This window comes from Mus caroli, chromosome 6 (assembly GCF_900094665.2).
Source record: "Mus caroli chromosome 6, CAROLI_EIJ_v1.1, whole genome shotgun sequence".
NCBI classification, from domain to species: Eukaryota; Metazoa; Chordata; class Mammalia; order Rodentia; family Muridae; genus Mus; species Mus caroli.
In genome coordinates, this window is record NC_034575.1 from 100,544,757 (window position 1) to 100,552,064 (window position 7,308).

Consider the following 7,308-nt stretch of genomic DNA (forward strand, 5'->3'; position numbering starts at 1 on the left):
TACCCCGGAGCTCTTGTCTCTAGCTGCATATGTATCAAAAGATGGCCTAGTCGGCCTTCACTGCAAAGAGAGGCCCATTGGACTTGCAAACTTTATATGCCCCAATACAGGGGAACCCCAGGGCCAAAAAAGGGGAGTGGGTGTGTAGGGGATTGGGAGGGTGGGTATGGGGGACTTTTGGGATAGCATTGAAAATGTAAATGAGGAAAATACCTAATAAAAAAACAAATTACAAAAAAAAAAAGAAGGGGTGAGGTATCCATACTTTGGTCTTCCCTCTTCTTGAGTTTCATTTGTTTTGCAAATTGTATCTTGGATATTCTAAGTTTCTGGGCTAATATCTGCTTACCAGTGAGTACCTAACAAGTGTGTTCTTTTATGATTGGGTAACCTCACTCAGGATGATATCCTCCAGATACATCCCATTTGCCTAAGAATTTCATGAATTAATTGTTTATAATTGCTGAATAATACACTATTGTGTAAATGTACCACATTTTCTGTATCCATTCCACTGTTGAGGGACATCTGGATTATACCAGCTTCTTGGCTATTATAAATAAGGCTGCTATGAATATAGTGGAGTATGTGTCCTTATTACAAGTTGGAACATATTCTGGGTATATGCCTAGGAGAGACCTTTCTAGATCTTCTAGTTGTACTGTGTCCAGTTTTCTGAGGAACCAGCAGACTGATTTCCAGAATGGTCGTACCAGCTTGCAATCCCACCAAAAATGGAGGAGTGTTCCTCTTTCTCTACATCCTCGCCAGCATCTGCTGTCACCTGAATTTTTGATCTTAGCCATTCTGACTGGTGTGAGGCAGAATCCCAGGGCTGTTTTGATTTGTATTTCCCTGGTGATTAAGGATAGTGGACATTTTTTCTGGTGCTTCTCAGCTGTTCTGTATTCCTCAGTTGAGAATCCTTTGTTTAGCTCTGTACCCCATTTTTAATAGCGTTATTTGATTTTCTGGAGTCCAGCTTCTTGAGTTCTTTATATATATTGGATCTTACTCCCTTATCAGATTTAAGATTGGTAAAGATCCTTTCCCAATCTGTTGGTGGCTTTTTTATCTTATTGACAGTGTCTTTTGCCTTGCAGAAGCTTTGCAATTTTATGAGGTCCCATTTGTCAATTCTTGATCTTACAGCACAAGCCATTGCTGTTCTGTTCAGGAATTTTCCCACTGTGCCCATATCTTTGAGGGTTTTTCCCACTTTCTCCTCTATAAGTTTCAGTGTCCCTGGTTTTATGTGGAGTTCCTTGACCCACTTAGGCTTGACCTTATTATAAGGAGATAAAAATGGATCAATTTGCTTTCTACTACATGATAACCATCAGTTGTGCCAGTTCCACTTGTTGAAAAAGTCTTTTTCCACTGGATGGTTTTAGCTCCCTTGTTAAAGATCAAGTGACCATAGGTTTATGGGTTCATTTCTGAGCCTTCAATTTTATTCCATTGGTCTACCTGTCTGCCATTGTACCAGAACCATGCAGTATTTTTTATCACAATTGCTCTGTCACACAGCTTTAGGTCACACATGGTGATTCCACCACAGGTTCTTTTATCATTGAGAATAGTTTTGCTATCCTGGGTTTTTTGTTATTCCAGATGAATTTGCAAATTGCCCTTTCTAACAGGGAGAAAAAATGAGTTGGAATTTTGATGGAGATTGCATTGAATCTGTAGATTGCTTTTGGCAAGATAGCCATTTATACAATGTTGATCTTGCCAATCCATGAGCATGGGAGATCTTTCCATCTTCTGAGATATTCTTTGATTTCTTTCCTCAGAGACTTGAAGTTCTTATCATATAGATCTTTCACTTTTTTTAGTAAGAGTCACACCAAGGTATTTTTTATTATTTGAGAAAATTGTGAAGGGTGCTGTTTCCCTAATTTCTTTCTCAGCATGCTTATCCTTTGTGTAGAGAAAGACTACTGATTTGTTTGACTTAATTTTATATCCAGCTACTGCACTGAAGCTGTTTATCAGGTTTTGGAGTTCTCTGGTGGAATTTTTAAGATCACTTATATATACTATCATATCATCTGCAAATAGTGATATTTTGACTTCTTCCTTTCTAATTTGTATTCCTTTGACCTCCTTTTGTTGTCTAATAGCTCTGGCTAGGACTTCAAGTACTATATTGAATAGGTAGGGAGAAAGTGGCAGCCTTGTCTAGTTCCTGATTTTAGTGGGATTGCTTTGAGCTTCTCTCCATTTAGTTTGCTGTTGGCTACTTGTTTGCTGTATATTGCTTTTATTACGTTTAGGTATGGGCCTTGAATTCCTGATCTTTCCAAGACTTTTATCGTAAAGTGGTGTTGGATTTTGTTAAATGCTTTCTCAGCAACTAATGAGATGATCATGTGGTGTTTGTCTTTGAGTTTGTTTATATAGTGGATTACATTGATGTATTTACATATATTAAACCATCCCTGCATCCCTGGAATGAAGCCTACTTGATTATGATGGATGATCATTTTGATGTGTCCTTGGATTCAGTTTGCGAGGATTTTATTGAGCATTTTTGTATCAATATTCATAAGGGAAATTGGTCTGAAGTTCTCTTTTTTTGTTGGGTCTTTATGTAGTTTAGGGATCAGAGTAATTGTTGCTTCGTAAAATGAATTTGGTAGAGTACCTTATGTTTCTATTTTGTGGAATACTTTGAGTAGAATTGGAATTAGGTCTTCTCTGAAAGTATAATAGAACTCTGCACTAAATCCATCTGGTCCTGGGCTTTTTTTAGTTGGGAGACTATTAATGACTGCTTCTATTTTTTATGGGATATTTGAATGTTTAGGTCATCAATCTGAACCTGATTTAACTTTGGTACCTGGTAGAAATTTCTGTCTAGAATTTTGTTCATTTCATCCTGGTTTTCCAGTTTTGTTGAGTATAGTCTTTTTAGTAGGATCTGATGATGTTTTGGGTTTCCTCATGTTCTGATGTTATGTCTCCCTTTTCATTTCTGATTTTGTTAATTAGGATACTGTCCCTGTGCCCTCTAGTTAGTCTGGCTAAAAGTTTATCTATCTTGTTGATTTTCTCAAAGAACCAACTCCTGGGTTGGTTGATTCTTTGAACAGTACTTTTTTGTGTCTACTTGGTTGATTTCATCCCTGAGTTTGATTATTTCCTGTCATCTACTCCTCTTGGGTGAATTTGCTTCCTTTTGTTCTAGCACATTTAGTATGCTGTCAAGCTGCTAGTGTATGCTCTCTCTAGTTTTTTTTTGGAGACATTCAGGACTATGAGTTTTCCTCTCAGGACTGCCTTAATATGTCACATAAGTTTGGGTATGTTGTGGCTTCATTTTCATTAATATCTACAAAGTCTTTAATCTCTTTATTTTTTCATTGACAAAGGTATCATTGAGTAGAGTGTTGTTCAGCTNCCACGTGAATGTTGGCTTTCTATTATTTATGTTGTTATTGAAGATCAGACTTAGTCTGTGGTGATCTGATAGGATGCATGGGATAATTTCAATATTTTTGCATCTGTTCAGGCCTGCTTTGTGACCAATTATATGGTCAATTTTGGAGAAGGTACCAAAGGGCTAAGAAGAAGGTATATCCTTTTGTTTTAGGATGAAATGTTCTGTAGATATCTGTTAAATCCATTTGTTTCATAATTTCTGTTAGTTTCACTGTGTCCCTGTTTAGTTTCTGTTTTCAGGATGTGTCCATTGTCGAGAGTGGTGTGTTGAAGTCTCCCACTATTATTGTGTGTCGAGCAATGTGTGCTTTGAGCTTTACTATAGTTTCTTTGATGAATGTGGATGCCCTTGCATTTGGAGCATATATATTCAGAATTGAGAGTTCCTCTTGGAAGATTTTACTTTTGATGAGTATGAAGTGCCCCTCCTTGTCTTTTTTGATAACTTTGGGTTGGAAGTTGATTTTATTAGATCTTAGAATGGCTACTCCAGCTTGTTGCTTTGGAACATTGGCTTGGAAAATTGTTATCCAGCCTTATACTCTGAGGTCGTGTCTGTCTTTGTCCCTGAGATAGGTTTCCTGTAAGCAGCAAAATGTTGGATCCTGTTTATATAGCCAGTCTGTTAGTCTATATCTTTTTATTGGGGAATTGAGTCCATTGATATTAAGAGATATTAAGGAAAAGTAATTGTTCCTTCCTGTTATTTTGTTGTTGTTGTTAGCGTTGGGATTCTGTTCTTGTGGCTGTCTTCTTTTAGGTTTGTTGAAGGATTACTTTCTTACTTTTTCTAGGACGTAATTTCTGTCCTTGTGTTGGTGTTTTCCTTTATTATCCTCTGAAGGGCTGGATTTGTGGCAAGAAATTGCGTGAATTTGGTTTTGTCATGGAATACTTTGTTTTTTCCATCTATAGTAATTGAGAGCTTTGCTGGCTATAATAGCCTGGGCTGGCATTAGTGTTCTCTTAGTGTTTGTATACCATCTGTCCAGGATCTTCTGGCTTTCATAGTCTCTGTTGAGAAGTCTGGTACAATTCTAATAGGCTTGCCCTTATATGATACTTGACCTTTTTCCCTTACTGCTTTTAATAGTCTATCTTTATTTAGTGCATTTGTTCTTCTGATTATTATATTTTGGGAGGAGTTTCTTTTCTGGTCCAGTCAATTTGGACTTCTGAAGTCTTCCTGTATGTTCATGGGCATCTCTTTCTTTAGATTAGAGAAGTTTTCTTTAATTTTGTTGAAGATATTTACTGATCCTTTAAGTTAAAAATCTTCACTCTCATCTATACCTATTATCTTTAAGTTTAGTATTCTCATTGTGTCCTGGATTTCCTGGATGTTTTGGGTTAGGATCCTTTTGCATTTTGCATTTTCTTTGGTTGTTGTTTTCATGTTCTCTATGGAATCTTCTGCACCTGAGATTCTCTCTTCCATCTCTTGTATTCTGTTGCTGATGCCCACATCTATGGTTTCAGATTTCTTTCCTAGGGTTTCTATCTCCAGTGTTGTCTCTCTTTGGGTTTTCTTTATTGTTTCTACTTCCACTTTTAGATCTTGGATGGTTTTATTCAATTCTATNACCTGTTTGGTTGTGTTTTCCTATAATTCTTTAAGGGATTTTTGTCTTTCCTCTTTGAGGACCTCTACCTGTTTAGCAGTGTTTTCCTGTAACTTTTTAAGGACATCTACATGTTTAGCAGTGTTATCTTGTATTTCTTTAAATGACGTACTAATGCCCTTCCTAAAATCCTCTACCAGCATCATGAGATATGATTTTAAATCTGAATCTTGTTTTTTGGGTGTGTTAGGTTGTCCAGGACTTGCTGTGGTGGATATACTAGGTTCTGATGATGCTGAGTGGTCTTGGTTTCTGTTAGTAAGCTTCTTATGTTTGCCTTTTGCCATCTGGTAATCTCTGGTGTTAGATGTTCTAGCTGTCTCTAGCTGGAGCTTGTTCCTCCTGTGACTCTTTAGCCTCTGTCAGCACTCCTAGGAGTCCAACTCTCTCCTGAGTCCCAGTGTTCTGGGAACTCTCTGTAGTCAAGCTCTTGTCTTACAGGGAAGGTACACAGAAGTCTGGAGCTCAGATCTACCTCCTGAGTCCAGGCGTCAGAGCCCTCCCTAAAAGTTGACTCTCCTCTGGCTGGGAAGGTGACCAGGACTGCCTCCTGGCAGAGGATGAAGGCCAGATGGGACCCTGTCCAAAAAGCTCTTTTACTTCTGCTGTCTACATGCCTTCCTGCATAGATTGGTCTCAGTGATCCCCAGATCCTGGGTTGCTAGGGCCTGCAGAGTTCATACCCAAGATGGCACAGGGCTTGTGCTGACTGGAAAGAACCCCAGCTGCTGGTTGGGCATGTTTCCTTTGTCCATGTTCCTTCTGGCACAAGACCCTTCAGGATTTTTGGGACAGATGTTGCGTTCCATTCACCAGTGATCTCAAGATCCTGGGTAAGCTAGGGTGTCTGCGGAGTGGAGAGTCCTCTGAGGACCTTGGAACCCTCTGCTGAGTTAGCACCCAAGATGGTGCAGGGCTGGTGCTGACGGGAATGAACCCCAACCACTGGTTGGCAGGTTTCCTTTTTCCCTGTTCCTGCTGGCACAAGACCCTCTGGGATTTTTTTAGAACAGATGTTGTGTTCCACTCACCAGTAATCCCAAATTCCTGGGTGTGCTAGGGCCAGATGAGTTTGCATGGGGGAGCATCAACTGGAAATAACCCCAGCCACTCGTTGGGCAGGTTTCCTTTGTCCCTGTTCTTGCTAGCACAAGACCCTCTGGGTTTTTTGGAACAGATATTGCATTCCACTCACCAGTGATCTCAAGATCTTGGGTGTGCTAGAGTGCCTGCCATGTGGAGAGTCCTCTGGGGATTTTGGGACTCTCTGTATGGCTTGGATTTTAAAGTCTCCTAAGAACACATCTTTAAGGCTTGGTCAGGAAACTGTCCTGTTCTTAGCAGGAGGGAAAACATTTAAGAGTTGAAGCCAAGTAGAAGGAAATAAGTTCATTTGGGATAGGTTTACCTTTAAAGTGGGTATTGCCATACCTGTTTTCTGATTTCTTCCTGGAAGCATAGAAGAGAACACACCTTAAACCATAGATTTGGCTTATGCCCTCACCAGATCTTGAAGCAGTGAAGGTAACCTAGCATTGACTGAAGCCCCTGAAAATGTGAAGAAAAATCAATTTTTTCCATATCCATAGGTCATAGTCCACTAGAACAGAAAGATGCCAATCATAGCAGATACTCCTTATATTCAGTCAGAATAGTTCTACTCCTATCATATTTAGGGTGTTGTTGAAATTAGTTAAAAAACAATTTTGATTCATGTGTTCACTATCATTCCTACAAGCAAGCCTCCTGGTCAATGATCAGATCAGACGATGGGCCAAAGTGTTAGGTGTATGTCCCAGAAGTAACACAGCTTGCAAAATGAAGTTGATAATGAATGTAATGGTAGCAGGAAAGAAATAGACTATACTAGTCCACAAGGAAGAAAAAATGACTGCAGGCACATTGATGGTCCCCACCAGGTTCTTCATCCTGCATTGTAATGGTGTTGATAAATGAACAGGTGCCTAAACTGGAGCAGACAATTTGCTGATAGCTGCTACTGCCCTACACCTGAATAAAGCATGCTCACACAGATTTGCTGTAGGATTTATAATCTCTAGGTAAATATATGCCTGCCCATAATGTCCTCTTAGCGATGCTAAAATAGTTGCAGGACTGTCAGGATTTTAAAAGAAGTCAGATAAAATCCTTGAAGATCATATTGATTGAAAAGAATATATTGTAAAGCAATGCAGAACCCAGGAATACCAGGCATGTGTGCATAAGCCAAAAGCTAATA